Source organism: Arachis stenosperma, chromosome 3 (assembly GCF_014773155.1).
Source record: "Arachis stenosperma cultivar V10309 chromosome 3, arast.V10309.gnm1.PFL2, whole genome shotgun sequence".
Classification (NCBI taxonomy): domain Eukaryota; kingdom Viridiplantae; phylum Streptophyta; class Magnoliopsida; order Fabales; family Fabaceae; genus Arachis; species Arachis stenosperma.
Window position 1 is genome coordinate 62,443,173 of NC_080379.1, and position 18,100 is coordinate 62,461,272.

General features: G+C 38.0%; 1 non-coding gene across 1 annotated transcript; it reads right to left on the reverse strand.

Annotated features, from left to right (window-relative positions):
• Positions 1-17,695: 17,695 nt before the first annotated feature.
• On the reverse strand, positions 17,696-17,799 carry LOC130972332 (small nucleolar RNA R71). The gene has a single exon (XR_009083517.1). It is a non-coding gene; the product is annotated as a small nucleolar RNA R71 (small nucleolar RNA).
• Positions 17,800-18,100: the final 301 nt, after the last annotated feature.

The following is an 18,100-nucleotide window of genomic DNA, read 5'->3' on the forward strand; positions in this document are numbered from 1 at the left end:
TTGTTTAGTGAGTGGGTTGAGCTCCAAAATTTCTATGAAGGTCTATCCATAAGTTCAAGGAAAGCCTTAGATTACTCTTCATGAGGATCATTGCAAATGATGAAGACTGCATAAGAAGCACATGACCTCATAGACATAGTTTCCAACAATGAATATTTCTACTCCTCTGAAAGACAGCTCCCAAGAGAGGTGTATTTGAGCTTAAAGGTGTTGATACAATATTGGCTCAAAACAAGATTATGTATCAGCAACTTCAACAACAAATAGAGATTATGTCAAAAAGGATGGATGGATTGCAACTTGCAGCAGTGAGCACAACCAACCAACCACCAGTTGTGTGGGGACAAAATGAAGAGAGTTATGAAGAGCAGCAGCCTGAACAAGTTCAGTATATGCACAACCAAGGTTCTGGACCAAATGACTTCCATGGGGACACTTACAACTCCTCTTGGAGGAACCACCCCATTCTAAAGTGGGGAGAAAACCAGAATTCATGGCAAAGAACTTCCAACCCAAGCAATTCCCGCAACACAAACCACCAAAACCATCAAGCCACCAACCAAAATCCATACAAAAAATCACAAAAAAGTCATTCCACATCCACTTACTATCCACCAAATAATCCCTCAACTAACCAAAATAACTTCCATCCACCATCCACATCCCGTACTCAATCACAACCACCACAAAAATCCCAAAGAATCTCCAACTTGGAGATGATGATGGAGAAATTGATAAAGCATCAAGAATTGGCTGATAAACCACTATTTTATGGTTTATCTTATGCTCAATTGTGGATTTTATCAACTCTTTACCCACTTATTCATACTATTTGCATGTTTTACATTTGCCTTCCTAATTATGTGCTTTGATTGAAAACATGTTTCTTTGGACTTATATTTGCTTATTATTAATCCTCTCTTATTTCCATTCGATGCCGTGATTAGTGTGTTGAGTAGTTTCAAATTTTCTAAGGCAGAATGACTTAAAGGATGAAAAAGGAAACATACTAAAAGGAAAGGAGAAAGCAAAACGGAGCTTTAAGGAAACTGGTATCCACGTGATCGCATGGACGACGCGATCGCGTGCCAAGCACGAATCAGCAGCAACGTGGCCGCATGACTGACGCGACCGCGTGGCAAGGAAAAGCTCCGAATGACGCGACCGCGTGACCCACGCGGACGCGTGATAGAGGCCACGCACCAGAAATTGTAGAAAGCGCTCATAACGAGTTCTGAGGCCCTTTTTGGCCCAAATCCAAGTCCAGAAGGGACAGATTAGAGGCTATAAAGTGGAGGAATGCATCCATTCATAGGAATGCTTTTTCATAATTCACTTTCCATGATTTAGATTTAGTTTTGAGAGAGGTTCTCTCCTCTCTCTCTTTAGGATTAGGATTTAGGATTTAGGACTTCTCTTAGTTTTAAGAGTGACTCTCAATCCCAGGTTCAACGTTCTTTTACTTTATGTTTATTTCTTATTTTCAGACATTTGAATGCTTGCTTGTATTAGTTATGTTGCCTATTTGGCCTATGCCACTTTCATGATGATTTTCTTATTTAATGATATTTGAGGTATTTTAGTTTATGATTGTTCCTTTTTATTATTCCTAATCTGAGGATATTGTTACTCTAGTAGATTTAGTTTCTTCCCTTTTTGCCTTGGTTAAATAATTGGTAACTCTTGAGTTATCAAACTCATTGTTAGTTGAGAATTAGAATTAATTCATCCACTTAACTTACCTTCATAGTTAGAGGTTAACAAAGTGGGAGAAAAATCCAATTCTCATCACAATTGATAAGGATAACTAGGAAAGGACCTCCAGTTCTTATACTTTGCCAAGGGTTTATTTTACAGCTATTATTATTTTATTTTATTTGTCATATAATATATTCCCACCTTACTTCCAAAACCCCAAATTTTACCTTTTTCATAGCCAATAATAAGAACATACCTCCCTGCAATTCCTTGAGAAGACGACCTGAGGTTTAAATACTCGGTTATCAATTTTAAAGGGGTTTGTTACTTGTGACAACCAAAACATTTGTACGAAGGGATTTTTGTCGGTTTAGAGACTATATCTACAACGCGACTGTTTTTATGAAATTCTTTACTGGCAAAAATCCCGACGTCAAAATGGCGCCATTGCCAGGGAGTTGCAAACGTGTGCCTTATTATTGGTTATTGTAAATATTTTTCTAAAAAAAATAATTTTCTTTTACTTGTTTATTTGTTTCTCCTTTTTCCCCCTTATTTCTGATAACTACTATGAATTCTCACCCCTCTCGCTTTGAGTTTGGTTCTAACTTTGTTGAAGGAAATAGAAACCACAGCAGGAATATGCATCAAGGTCATACCAATCAAGGATGGATAGAGCCAAGAGGATCTAATCAACCCTTTAGGCAACAACACCATCCTGGATATCATGGACAAAGACCAGGCTACAATGCATCCCAAGCTGATAGATATGGTGGACCACCTTGTAGCTACCAACAAGTCCTACCCTATACTCAGAGATCATCCTTTCAACACAACCTCAACCCACCACACTCACAAGCCCCTTTCCACCATTCACCTCCATATGACCCTAACCCATATCCACCATACCAACCACCCTATGAACCAAATGAACCCTCCTATCTACCCCAAACCTCCATAGAGAAAGCACTTGCCGATCTAAACTCTACTATACAAGCTCTTTTCACCCAAATCAGACCACCAAATACCTTCAACAATCAACCCTCAAGCTCTAGTGCACTTCCTTGTCAACCACAGAATAATCTCCCCATCCCATCACCACCATCCATGGAAGAGCACCCACATCCATCAATCCAAGAGCAAGATGATCCCAATTATGCTATTGATATGGAATAGGAAAGAAGGAATCATCTTTGCAAATCCATACTTCATAAAGAGCTAGAGGAGGCCCTACGGGTAAGGGTAGGAGAGACCCTTGAAGATGAAAGAATAGTTGAAAGGAGTTGTCATAAAAAGAAAAACATCGAGGATGAGTACGATTTTATACTTAAACAACTGGACAAAGCAGCAATTATTAAAAAGGAAGAAGTGGTTGCAGACTTAAGAGATGCTGTACCTCCATTGGAAAGTCCAGTCACAGAGCCTCCTTCCACGGTGTTTGATGTTGATGTTGAGAAGAGCGTACAACCTCCAAGGCAGATCATGGTTGAAGATTTTGTAGAGGTTGATCAAGAGGTAGAAGATGTCAAGAATAGCATAAGGGAGTGGAGCTTGAAATTACCTTGCAAAAGTTGTTGGAAACCCCTCCCCCTAAGTTGCCATCATCCTTCACAACATTCAAGTGGGTAAAATTCATATCCCATAGCTTTCTAATCCCACTTGAATATGGGCTACTGGAGACAGATGGTCAACTTAGAGCTCTTTGCGGCATTAAGAGTAAGAGGAAGATGGCCAATGATAAGAATTGTCAAGCAAGGTTCAACATGGTTGTGTGCTCAAAGTTTAAATGCAAATGTTGGTGTAAGGCTCAACTGAATAGGTCTAGGAAGTTGTTTGGACACTTCAGTGAGAATTCTAAAACTGAACCACTCGGATGGAATCATGATAATCAACTTGAAGACGGGTACAAAAGCAAGGTTTGGGACCCCGGAATTCATTCCAACAATCAACACTCTTGGGGCCTTGTAACTTGCTTTAACTTACTTGAAGGCTTTCTGCGCCTAGTTTGGAACCCCGGAGGTTACTGAAGATACAAACATTGGTGGAGATTCCTGGATGAGTTCAAGCACAAGCCACCATAGCAAGGAGCTCATCAAATGTCCAACTTAAGGACTTTAACTAAAAGTGCTAGGTGGGAGACAACCCACCATGGTATGATCGTCCTTTTTCATTTTTATTTAGTTTTATTTGTTTTTGAATTTTATTTTATTTTGTTATATTGAACCTGGAGTTTTGCATCACATTCATATTAACACTGCATTATGCATTTTTTAGATTATAAAAAAAAAGCGAGCACGCGACGTGACCGCATCAGCGACGCGTCCGCGTCGCAAGGAGATGGGAGACAATATTAATATGAACAGAGAGTTTCGCAGGAGCAGCACTGGAGGCGTGCCAATGGCACAAATCGACCCACGCGACCGCGTCGCTGACGCGATCGCGTCATATGGGAATAATGGCCTCCCACGCGACCGTGTCACCAAGGCGGCCGCGTGACCTGAAATCGGCGTAAAAAAGGTGTATGGCAGAGAGTTATGCTGGAATTGGGCTGGACCCGTGCTAGTAGCACAAGCCCTGCCACGCGAACGCGTCACCCACGCGTCCGCGTCATATTGAAAATAAGGCCACCCGCGTGATCGCGTCGACCACGCGACCGCGTCACCCTGGATTTTGGCAATACTGACGTTTTGAACAGAGAGTTGTGCGGCCGCGAGGCTGCACTCGCGCCACTAGCACAAATCGAGTCACGCGATCGCGTGCCCCACACGTCCGCGTCGCCCAACCTTATCGCGCACCACGCGACCGCGTCACCCACGCGACCGCGTCGCCAGCGTCGCACAACCTATCCAGATTAGTGCCAATTTTCTTATCTTTTCTCTTCTAATCCTAATTTCTTCCTTCTCTCTCCTTTCTCACTTTCTTTTTCACTTTCATTTTATTTTATTTTATTTATTTGCATACTTTCATTCATTGCATATTTTATTTTTCTAAAAGTTATTATTGGTGTTCAAATATTCTTATTCAACTGTTACATCTTTTCTGGTATTTTTTTGGTGCTTCATGACTTGTTTAATTCTGATTGAGTAATATTATTTAAATCAATGCCAATCTTTTATACCTATATTACTTTTGCATTGATATGAATTTATATTATCTCTCCTTACCCATACTCTCTTCCCTATTGTTGTAACTTTTTGCACTCTTGATTTGCCATGTCCTTCTATTATTTTCTCACTTGCATGTTGTAGCTACCATGTAATTGAGACCCTTATTTTTGGCATTAACCAACCCCTGTTTTATTTGTTTTCTATCTTTGCTTTGGGTTACTTTCCTTCCCTTTTTCTTTCAGGATGGCCACCAGGAAGAGACCGGAAGACGTTTACATGGGAGAGACAAACAAGTTCCTACGCACATTCCTTGATGAGAAAAGCATCAGTTGGAGCAACCCGTCCACCTGCACATCTCAGCATGCACCGAGGACGGTGCAATCTTTAAGTGTGGGGAGGTCGATACCGATCTCCATGGGTTAGTACTTTCCTGTCTCAAACACCAATATTTTATTTTCTTTGTTAATTGTTGCATTTGCATATTTAATTTCATGTTTATTTGATTTTTGCATTTAGTTACTGCTTGGTTAAAATAATAAGTTTCTTCTTAAGATCCTATTTTTTAAAAAATTTTACTAATTTAAATTGAAAATTTTTTTGTTAAATTTGTTTGAAGTTGTATTTGGAACATGGTTTTTGAGCTAAAGAACACACAACCTGTGAGACTTTGAGCTTATTTACATGGTTATATTATTTAACCATAAATATTTATTCCTGTGTGTTTCCTTCTCCATGATTGTAATCTGTATTTTGTTCCAGTCTATATGTCCTTTGTTTAGTATATTTACATGCTTGCGTATGATTGAGGCCATATTTGATTATCAACTCACTTACCCCAAATAAGCCTACCTTTTACATCACCTTTGTTAGCCCCTTGAGCTTTTAATCCCCTTCTGTTCTATAACCACATCACTAGCCTTAAGCGGAAAACAAATTAATTATCCCAATTGAATCTTTGATTAGCTTAAGATAGAGATTGTGTAGCAAATAAGTGTGGGGAAATTTTGGGAACATGGGTTGATAAGGGAATGTAACATGTTTCTAATTTATTTGAATATTAGGAATTTGGGAACCTACTCATGAAAAACCAAAATAGAAAAATAATAGAAAATCCATGTGTATTGATAAGTTATGTTTATTTCTCTACAATATATATATATATATATATTATATATATAATATAAAGGGGACAAAATTACCCTAATGTTAAGTTAATGAAAAAATCAATGCACATGTAATAAATTAAAAAGAAAAAGTTGATACATGAGTATGGGAATTATACAAAAGTGGGAATTATGGGTAGCTAGGCATGAATTTAAAAGTATATAGAGTATATGTATATTAGGTGAGAGTTTAGGTTAATTAAAGATTCAATTTATAAAGCTCACTTAGCCATATATATACCTTTACCCTTACCTTAGCCCCATTACAACCTTGAAAAAGACCTCATGACATTTGCATTGGTATATTAAATATTGTTGATTGGTTAGATGAAGAACAAGGTTTAGAAAGCATGACTATAGAAGAGTAGAGTGAATAACCCTATACACTTGAGAGATTAGAGTGATACACACTACCAGTGAGGGTTCAATGCTTGATTCTATGTTCCCTGCTTTCATGAGCTGTCTTCTTACAAGTTTACTTGCTTTTTATTGTATGATTTGAATTAGTGAAATCTGGTTTATGTTTGTCTTGAAGAGCTTATTTACTTTTAACCAAGTAGGTAGAAACATTTTTTTGCATGTAGTTGCATTCATATAGATAGGTTGTATTTCATACATTCTACCATTCCTCTTCATCTTTATAGTTTCTCTTGAGCTTAGCATGAGGACATGCTTTTGTTTAAGTGTGGGGAGGTTGATAAACCACTATTTTATGGTTTATCTTATGCTCAATTGAGTAGATTTTATCAACTCTTTACCCACTTATTCATACTATTTGCATGTTTTACATTTGCCTTCCTAATTATGTGCTTTGATTGAAAACATGTTTCTTTGGACTTATATTTGCTTATTATTAATCCTCTCTTATTTCCATTCAATGCCGTGATTAGTGTGTTGAGTAGTTTCAGATTTTCTAAGGCAGAATGACTTAAAGGATGAAAAAGGAAACATACTAAAAGGAAAGGAGAAAACAAAACGGAGCTTTAAGGAAACTGGTATCCACGCGATCGCATGGACGACGCGATCGTGTGCCAAGCACGAATCAGCAGCAACGCGGCCGCATGAATGACGCGACCGCGCGCCTTAAGCAGAACGCACATGACGCGGTCGCATGACTGACACGACCGCGTGGCAAGGAAAAGCTCCGAATGACGCGACCGCGTGGCAAGGAAAAGCTCCGAATGACGCGACCGCGTGACCCACGCGGACGCGTGATAGAGGCCACGCACCAGAAATTGCAGAAAGCGCTCATAACGAGTTCTGAGGCCCTTTTTGGCCCAAATCCAAGTCCAGAAGGCACAGATTAGAGGCTATAAAGTGGAGGAATGCATCCATTCATAGGAATGCCTTTTCATAATTCACTTTCCATGATTTAGATTTAGTTTTGAGAGAGGTTCTCTCCTCTCTCTCTTTAGGATTAGGATTTAGGATTTAGGACTTCTCTTAGTTTTAAGAGTGACTCTCAATCCCAGGTTCAATGTTCTTTTACTTTATGTTTATTTCTTATTTTCAGACATTTGAATGCTTGCTTGTATTAGTTATGTTGCCTTTTTGGCCTATGCCACTTTCATGATGATTTTCTTATTTAATGATATTTGAGGTATTTTAGTTTATGATTGTTCCTTTTTATTATTCCTAATCTGAGGATATTGTTACTCTAGTAGATTTAGTTTCTTCCCTTTTTGCCTTGGTTAAATAATTGGTAACTCTTGAGTTATCAAACTCATTGTTAGTTGAGAATTGGAATTAATTCATCCACTTAACTTACCTTCATAGTTAGAGGTTAACAAAGTGGGAGAAAAATCCAATTCTCATCACAATTGATAAGGATAACTAGGAAAGGAACTCCAGTTCTTATACCTTGCCAAGGGTTTATTTTACAGCTATTATTATTTTATTTTATTTGTCATATAATATATTCCCACCTTACTTCCAAAACCCCAAATTTTACCTTTTTCATAGCCAATAATAAGAACATACCTCCCTGCAATTCCTTGAGAAGACGACCCGAGGTTTAAATACTCGTTTATCAATTTTAAAGGGGTTTGTTACTTGTGACAACCAAAACGTTTGTACGAAGGAATTTTTGTCGGTTTAGAGACTATATCTACAACGTGACTGTTTTTATGAAATTTTTTACTGGCAAAAATCCCGACGTCATTGGCCAACAAGAATTATGAGGCTTCAATGAGGAATCTGGAGAGGCAAATTGGGCAATTGTCCAAGAAGCCAGCTGAAAGACCAACCAATGCATTTCCAAGTGACACCATTCCCAACCCCAAGGAAGAATGCAAGGCAATTCAATTCAGAAGTGGAAGGACACTGAAAAATGACAAAGTTGACAGCAAGAAAAAGGAACAAACAGAGGAGGACAAGAATGACAAAGAAAGTCCCAAGAAGGAGGAAGAGCCACAAGCTTCAAGGAAGGGAAACCAAGTCCCAGATGAGCAACCACAAGAGCAGAGATAGGAGGTAAAGCCTTATATCCCTCCTCTGCCATACCCTCAAAGGCTGCAAAGAGAACTCAAAGACCAGTAATTTTCCAAGTTCCTAGAGATTTTCAAGAAGCTAGAAATTAAACTCCCACTTGCTGAAGCATTGGAGTAAATGCCATTATATGCAAAATTCCTCAAGGAACTCATCAACAAGAACAGAAGCTGAAAAAAAAAAAAGAAACAGTAATCCTAACTCAAGAGTGTAGTGCTGTAATTCAGAAAGGCCTACTACCAAAATTCAAGGATCCTGGGAGTTTCTTTTTACCATGCACCATTGGTAATATGTCCATTAATAAGGCCTTGTGTGATTTAGATTTGAGTATCAACTTGATGCCTTTGTCTATGATGAAAAGGTTGTCTATAGAAGAAGTGAACCCTATAAGGATGTCATTACAACTTGCTGATAGGTCATTAATAATCCCCAATAGAATGGTAGAGAATCTCCTAGTCAAGGTGGGAAAGTTCATATTTTCCAGCAGATTTTATGATTCTGGATCTAGATGAGAAAGGAAGTGATTCTGTCATATTGGGAAGACCTTTCCTAGCCACAACAAGAGCCATCATTGATGTGGAGAAAGGAAAAATGACCTTGAGGGCACATGATGAGCAAATAATTTTAAATGTCTTTAAAGAGATGCAGCATTCTGCTGAAAAGAAATGGTGCATGAGAATTGAGGAGGAGGACTTAAACTGGAAGGAAAAACCCAAGGAATCATTCATCAACTCACCCTTGGTGCAGAAGAAAGACATTGAAGAAAAATAAAAGGATCATGAGGATAAGAAAGCTGAGGAAGGATTGCAAAAAGAAGTTACAAGTTTGATCACTAAGAAGAAGACCCCTAACATAAAGCTTGCTTCCAAGAAAGAAGGGTCACCAAAGAAAGGGAAGAAGAGCAAGAAAAAGGTTCCAAAAGGGTGGAGAAACAAGAAAATCCCAACTGAAGGGTTCTCAGAGGGAGATAAAGTGAATCTGATCTACCAACAGTTAGAGACATATCCACAGTCTGATGATTATTACACTGTCAGCAGAATACTCTCATTGGAGCACATAGAGATTGTTCATCAAAACACATGAAGAAGGCTCACAATGAAAGAAGATAAACTGAGGCACTATGACCATCAGCCACCTTAACAGAAAATCAATGTCAAGCTAGTGACGATAAAGAAGCGCTTGTTGGGAGGCAACCCAAGCAGAGGTAACTTTCTTTTCCTAGTTGTTTCAATAAAAGGTCAAGGTTTCCCTGTATTGCAAGGAGTTAAGTTTGGTGTTGCACACCAAAATAATTATAAAAAGGGTGAATATGTGATTTTAAGTTTGGTGTTCCACCTTAGATCTCATGAAACACACACTAACCCTCCAAAGAGCATCATAGTCAGAAACTCCAAAACAATCAGAGAAATTTCTTGACAGTTGCTCAATATTTAGTTATAGCTACCTTACTTAATAAAAGCATAAGGTTACATGTGTGTAATCAATCTACTGCATAATAGATAGTGGCAAGGAACTAAGTTTGGTGTTCACACACCAAAGTAAGTTCAGAAGCCTACAACCACTCATGCATGCTAACCATCTTTCAAGTGCTTGGAGGACAAGCAACTTCCATTATCATTGGAGAAGGTCGTTCAATTTCTTGGAAGAAGCTACATATCATCATCCAAGGAGAAAAGAATAGCTATAGAGAATGATGACAAAGAGAAAGCTAGAAGACACTACCAAGAGGTTGTATTGTTACTTAACCCCTTCTGATTTGAAAAAAAAACTTTAATTGGAAGTATGAGTGTACCCCTGCTGAGTAGTACTGCTGTTTTAAGTCATTTACATACTTTTGATTGCCATTTTCATTTAAGCATTCTAGTCTAAGTGCCTGTTTTAATTTCATCCTGCTTGAATGTATGTCTTATTTCCCCTTTGCATGAATAAAAGAAAATGATTATGAAACAGAAAGAGCGATAGTCCAATTTGATAGGAAATAGAATAATGTTCAGTGGTGGTATATGTTTGATTGTTTAGCAAGTTCACTAATAAAGATAAAGGCTAGAATGTCCCTTTTTATCATGAACTTAGCTGCTGTCTGTGAAACCTTAATGAATAAATCTCCTTGAAAGAAAGAAAGAACAAGAAATAAGGAAAGAAATAAAGAATAAGCTAACTGTCTGTGAGCCAAGTGTCTGTGGTGTGTATGTGCTGAGAAGAGGCTTGAGTTAGTAGGTCTGAAGGGTGCTTCACCACCCAACACCTTAAGCCAACTGGATCGGGAGTATTGACTGAAAACTTACTTAAAAAGCTGCCTCAAATACAGAACACTTAGCTGCAAATAAAGTATAAGTTTCTCAGCAAAAGAAAAACAAAAATCAAACATCAAGGATCAGTGAATAACAAGGTTTCATAGCAGCACCTTAGTTAGCACTTAAAGGGACATCTCAAACTTGGAAACCAATAAAAGTAGAACTTCAAAGATATCCTGCATGAAACCCCATGAACCTAGACTGAGTGTTTTCAAATAAGGATATATATTCCTCTCTGTTTTCATTCATTTTTCTCATGTTTGACTGCTTGCTTGGGGACAAGCAAGATTTAAGTTTGGTGTTGTGATGACAAGTCATCTTAGTCTAGTTTCACAAGCATTTTTCATTTGTTTTCATTAGGTTTCATGCACTTTCTTGAGCAATAAGTAAGTAATTGGATTAGAAATACATGTATATCTTGATTTAATCAAACATGGTTAAATTGGTGCATTTTCATGAGATTTGGCAATATTTATTTGATTATTATGAATGATGCAAAATCTTGTGATTTTGGCAAGGCTTTGATGCATGTGTTTGGTTGATGATAGGTGAAGAGAAGCAAAGAAGAAGCAGAGAAAGAAGTAGAGGAAGTAACGTTGGTGGCCAAAGTTAGCTTACCAACGTTACCTCAAACGTTGGAGGAAAAGGGGTATGCAACGTTGGTGAGCCAACTTTGGCTCACCAACGTTGCCTGGAAACATTCTTATAAAATTGGGTGTCAACGTTGAAGGGAACGTTGGTGAACCAACGTTACCTCCAACATCTTCGATAACTTTCATTTCTGGAGCTGGAAAATTTTAGGGCGACGCGTACGCGTCGGAAGTGGAATTCTCGCACACGCGCAAAATGGCAAAAATCCAGTTTGATGTGTGCGTGTGACCAAGAGAATGTTGGTGTGCAAACGTTGCCTCAAATGCTGCTTCCAACGTCCTCGATGAGAAGTGATGAGCGGATAATTTATACGTTTTTTGGCACTGTTTTTAGTATATTTTTAGTATATTTTAGTTAGTTTTTTATATTTTTATTAGTTTTTATTTGAAATTCACTTTTCTAGACTTTACTATGAGTTTGTGTTTTTTTCTGTGATTTCAGGTAATTTTTGGCTGAAATTGAGGGACTTGAGCAAAAATCTGATTCAGAGGCTGAAAAAGGACTGCAGATGCTGTTGGATTCTGACCTCCCTGCACTCAAAGTGGATTTTCTGGAGCTACAGATGCCCAATTGGCGCGCTCTCAATTGCGTTGGAAAGTAGACATCCTGGGCTTTCCAGCAATATATAATAGTGTATACTTTGCCCGAGATTTGATGGCCCAAACCGGCATTGCAAATCAGCTTCAGAATTCCCGGCGTTTAACGCCGGAACTAGCACAAAAGTTGGAGTTAAACGCCCAAACTGGCACAAAAGCTGGCGTTTAACTCCAGAAAAAGTCTCTACACATGAAAGCTTCAATGCTCAGCCCAAACACACACCAAGTGGACCTCGGAAGTGGATTTTTACATCATTTACTCATTTCTGTATATCCTAGGTTACTAGTTCACTATTAATAGGACCTTTTGACATTGTAGCTCTACCTCATGACACTTTACACGTTTCATATTGTACCTTCTACGGCATGAGTCTCTAAACCCCATGGTTGGGGGTGAGGAGCTCTGCTGTGTCTTGATGGATTAATGCAATTACTACTGTTTTTCATTCAATCACGCTTGCTTCTATTCTAAGATATCACTTGTTCCTAAACTTGATGAATGTGATGATTCGTGACACTCATAATCATTCTCACCTATGAACATGTGCCTGACAACCACCTTCATTCTACCTAGATTGAGTGGATATCTCTTGGATTCCTTAATCAGAATCTTCGTGGTATAAGCTAGAATTGATGGCGGCATTCAAGAGAATCCTGAAGGTCTAAACCTTGTCTGTGGTATTCTGAGTAGGATTCAATGATTGAATGACTGTGACGAGCTTCAAACTTCTGAAGGCTGGGCGTTAGTGACAGACGCAAAAGAATCACTGGATTCTATTCCAACCTGATTGAGAACCGACAGATGATTAGCCGTGCCGTGACAAAGCACGTTGAACATTTTCACTGAGAGGATGGGAGGTAGCCATTGACAACGGTGAAACCCTACATACAGCTTGCCATGGAAGGAGCCTTGCGTGCATGAAGAAGAAGACAGTAGGAAAGCAGAGATTCAGAAGATAGAGCATCTCCAAAACCTCAACCTGTTCTCCATTACTGCAAAACAAGTATTTATTTCATGTTCTTCTACTTTTCACAATTAAACCTGAGAATTATTGATATCATGACTAAAAGTTACAAGATAACCATAGCTTGCTTCAAGCCAACAATCTCCGTGGGATCGACCCTTACTCACGTAAGGTATTACTTGGACGACCCAGTGCACTTGCTGGTTAGTTGTGCGGGATTGCAAAAGTGTGATTGCAATTTCGTGCACCAAGAAGCCAGAATTTAGAGTTGGAAAACTTGCTGCGATGCGCACGTGTCTATGACGCGTACGCGTGGATGCAAAATTTAGCCAGACTCGCAAACGCGTGAGCGACGCACATACGCAAAACGTTGTTTTAACGCGTACGCGTGGGTGACGCGCACGCGTGGATGGAAAAATGTTGGTGCACCAACGTTGAGTCAAACGTTAGAGACAAAGCTCAAATCCTTTTTCAAATCAAAGTTTGACTCAACGTTTTCTTACAAATGTTGATCACTAACGTTGACACAAGCTCTAGTATAATTGAACACCCATGCAGATCATGAATGTTAATTGCCAAACGTCCCTCTTCAACGTCACGAAGACCCACTCTAGCTTGCTTCAACAGAGGCCAAAGGCCCAATCCAAAGTCTTGAAGACTGAAAGAAGAAAGTGTATAAATAGCAGAGAATTTAATTTAGAAGAGAGATTTGGAAGGCTGGGGAGTCAAGGACCTTAATTGGGAAACTCTACACTCATTTTCTTTTGTATTTTCTCTGTTCTACACTTTCCTATTTTCTGTTTTAAATTGAGCAATGATGAACTAAACCCAAATTTCATTAGGGGGAGGAGCTCTATTGTAATCATAATGAATCAGTGAAATTCTTCTTCTTCTCAATCCGCTTGGGTAGTGATGAGCGGATAATTTATACGCTTTTTGGCATTGTTTTTAGGTAGTTTTTAGTAAGTTCAAGCTACTTTTAGGGATGTTTTCCTTAGTTTTTATGTTAAATTCACATTTCTGGACTTTACTATGAGTTTGTGTGTTTTTCTGTGATTTCAGGTAAATTCTGGCTGAAATTGAGGGACTTGAGCAAAACTCTGAAAAAGGCTGACAAAAGGACTGCTGATGCTGTTGGAATCTGACCTCCCTGCACTCAAAATGGATTTTCTGGAGCTACAGAACTCCAATTGGCGCGCTCTCAACGGCGTTGGAAAGTAGACATCCAGGGCTTTCCAGCAAATATAATAGTCCATACTTTATTTGGAAATTGACGACGTAAATTGGCGTTGAACGCCAAGTACATGCTGCTGTCTGGAGTTAAACGCCAGAAAAACGTCATGATCCGGAGTTGAACGCCCAAAACACGTCATAACTCAGAGTTCAACTCCAAGAGAAGCCTCAGCTCGTGGATTGATCAAGCTCAGCCCAAGCATACACCAAGTGGGCCCCGGAAGTGGATTTATGCATCAATTACTTACTCATGTAAACCCTAGTAGCTAGTCTAGTATATATAGGACCTCTTACTATTGTATTAGACATTTTTGGTCTCAGTTTTGTTTTATTCTTCATCCTAAGAGGCTATTGATCACGTTTTAGGGGGCTGGCCATTCGGCCATGCCTGAACCTTTTACTTATGTATTTTCAACGGTGGAGTTTCTGCACACCATGGATTAAGGGTGTGGAGCTTTGCTGTACCTCAAGTATTAATGCAGTTCTATTTTCTTTTATTCAATTCTCTCTTATTCTTATTCCAAGATATTCATTCGCACCCAAGAACATGATGAATGTGATGATTAGATAACCCTCATTATCATTCTCACTTATGAACGCACGTGATTGACAACCACTTCCGTTCTACATGCAACAGAGCTTGAATGTGTATCTCTTAGATTCCCCAACAGAATCTTCGTGGTATAAGCTAGATAGATGGCGGCATTTATGAGGATCCGGAAAGTCTCACCTTGTCTGTGGTATTCCGAGTAGGATCCTGGGAATCCGGAAAGTCTCACCTTGTCTGTGGTATTCCGAGTAGGATTCCGGTAATGAATGACTGTGACGTGCTTCAAACTCGCAAGTGCTGGGCGTTAGTGACAAACGCAAAAGAATCAAGGGATTCTATTCCAGTAGGAGCGGGAACCAACCAGTGATTAGCCGTGCTGTGACAGAGTGCGTGAGCGTAGTTTTCACTGCGAGGATGGGATGTAGCCATCAACCATGGGTGATGCCTCCAGACGATTAGCCATGCGAGTGACAGCCGCAGAGGACCATTTTCCCGAGAGGATTGAAAGTAGCCACCGCTGATGGTGAACCCCTGTACACAGCTTGCCATGGAAAGGAGTAAGAAGGATTGGGTTGAAGCAGTAGGAAAGCAGGCGTTCTTGAGTCATACAGTATCTCCATATGCTTATCTGAAATTCCCACCAATGAATCTGCATAAGTATTCTATCCCTTTTATTATTTCTTCTTTTTATTATTTATTTTCGAAAACCATATACAATTTTAATCTGCCTAACTGAGATCTGCAAGGTGACCATAGCTTGCTTCATACCAACAATCTCTGTGGATTCGACCCTTACTCACGTAAGGTTTATTACTTGGACGACCCAGTACACTTGCTGGTTAGTTGAACGGAGTTGTGGATTCAACCAGTGCCATAATAGAAGCCTTCATCTCAAAATAGTTAGAACATGGATCACAATTTCGTCCACCAAGTTTTTGGCGCCGTTGCCGGGGATTGTTCGAGTATGGACAACTGACGGTTCATCTTGTTGCTCAGATTAGGTAATTTTCTTTTCAAAAAGTTTTCTAAAATCTTTCAAAAATATTTTTTTTATTATTTTCGTTTTTTTAATATAATTTCCGAAAAAAAAAATAATAAAAATAAAAAAATCATAAAATCACAAAAATAAAAAATATTTTGTGTTTCTTGTTTGAGTCTTGAGTCAATTTTTAAGTTTGGTGTCAATTGCATGCTTTAAAAATTTTTTCTTGCATTTTTTGAAAATTTATGCATTCATGGTGTTCTTCATGATCTTCAAGTTGTTCTTGACAAGTCTTCTTGTTTGATCTTGATGTTTTCTTGTTTGGTGTTGTTTGTTGTTTTTCATATGCATTTTTTGTTTGTTAGAGTCCATGCATTAAAGATTTCAAGTTTGGTGTCTTGCATGTTTTCTTTGCATTAAAAAAAAAATTTTTTTTTTCAAAAATATGTTCTTGATGTTCATCATGATCTTCAAAGTGTTCTTGGTGTTCATCTTGACATTCATAGCATTCTTGCATACATTCATTGTTTTGATCTAAAAATTTCATGCATTGAGTATTTTTGTTGTTTTTCTCTCTCATAATTAAAAATTCAAAAATCAAAAAAATATCTTTTCCTTATTTCCCTCCAAATTTTCGAAATTTTGGGTTGACTTGGTCAAAAATTTTTAAAATTAGTTGTTTCTTACAAGTCAAGTCAAAATTTCAATTTTAAAAATCTTATCTTTTTAAAATCTTTTTCAAAAATCATATCTTTTTCATTTTTTTTTATTTTTCAAAAATTTCAAAAACATTTTTCAAAATCTTTTCCTTATCTTTACATCATATTTTCGAAAATTCACTAATAATTAATATGATTGGTTCAAAAATTTGAAGTTTGTTACTTTCTTGTTAAGAAAGGTTCAATCTTTAAGTTCTAGAATCTTATCTTGTAGTTTCTTGTTAGTGAAGTAAATAATTTCAAAATTTTTGAATTAAATCTTTTTATCTTTTATTTTGATCTTTTTCAAAAATTTTATCTTTTTCAAAATTTGATTTCAAAAAATATCTTATCTAACTTGCTATCTTCTTATCTTTTTTCAAATCTTTTTCAATCAACTAACTAACTCCTTGTTTGTTTCTTATCTTTTTCAACCCTTTTTCAAAAATTCTTTTTTTAATTAATTGTTTCATGTTTTAATTTTAATTACATTTTATCTCTAATTTTCGAAAATTACTAACCTCTTTTTCAAAATTATTTTCGAAATATCCCTCCTCTTTTCTTCTTCTATTTAATTATTTAATTACTAACACTTCTCTTCACCTCTCTTCATCCAAAAATCCGAATCCCTCCTTCTTCATTCTTCTACCCCTTCCTTTTCTACTAACATAAAGGAATCTCTATACTGTGACATAGAGGATTCCTCTTTCTTTTCTTGTTCTCTTCTCCTTCATATGAGCAGGAACAGGGAAAAAGGCACTCTTGTTGAAATTGATCCAGAACCTGAAAGGACTCTGAAGAGGAAATTAAGAGAAGCTAAATTAAATTATTCTAAAGGTAACCTTTCAGAAATTTTCGAACAGGAGAAGGAGATGGCAGCCGAAAATAATAATAATAATGCAAGGAGAATGCTTGGTGACTTCACAAAGCCAACGTCCAAGTTTGATGGAAGAAGCATCTCCATTCCTGCCATTGGAGCCAATAACTTTGAGCTTAAGCCTCAACTAGTTGCTTTAATGCAACAAAACTGCAAGTTTTATGGACTTCCATCTGAAGATCCTTATCAGTTCTTAACTGAGTTCTTGCAGATCTGTGAGACTGTAAAGACAAATGGAGTTGATCCTGAAGTCTACAGACTCATGCTTTTCCCTTTTGCTGTAAGAGACAGAGCTAGAATTTGGTTGGATTCACAACCCAAGGATAGCCTGGACTCATGGGATAAGCTGGTCACTGCCTTCTTGGATAAATTCTTTCCTCCTCAAAAGTTGAGCAAGCTAAGAGTGGATGTTCAAACCTTTAAACAAAAAGATGGTGAATCCCTCTATGAAGCTTGGGAAAGATACAAGCAGCTGACCAAAAGATGTCCATCTGACATGTTTTCAGAATGGACCATATTAGATATATTCTATTATGGTCTCTCTGAATTTTCGAAAATGTCATTGGATCATTCTGCAGGTGGATCTATTCACCTGAAGAAAACGCCTGAAGAGGCTCAAGAGCTCATTGACATGGTTGCAAATAACCAGTTCATGTACACTTCTGAGAGGAATTCCGTGAACAATGGGATACCTCAGAAGAAAAGAGTTCTTGAAATTGATACTCTGAATGCCATATTGGCTCAGAACAAAGTGTTGACTCAACAGGTCAACATGATCTCTCAAAATCTGAATGGATTG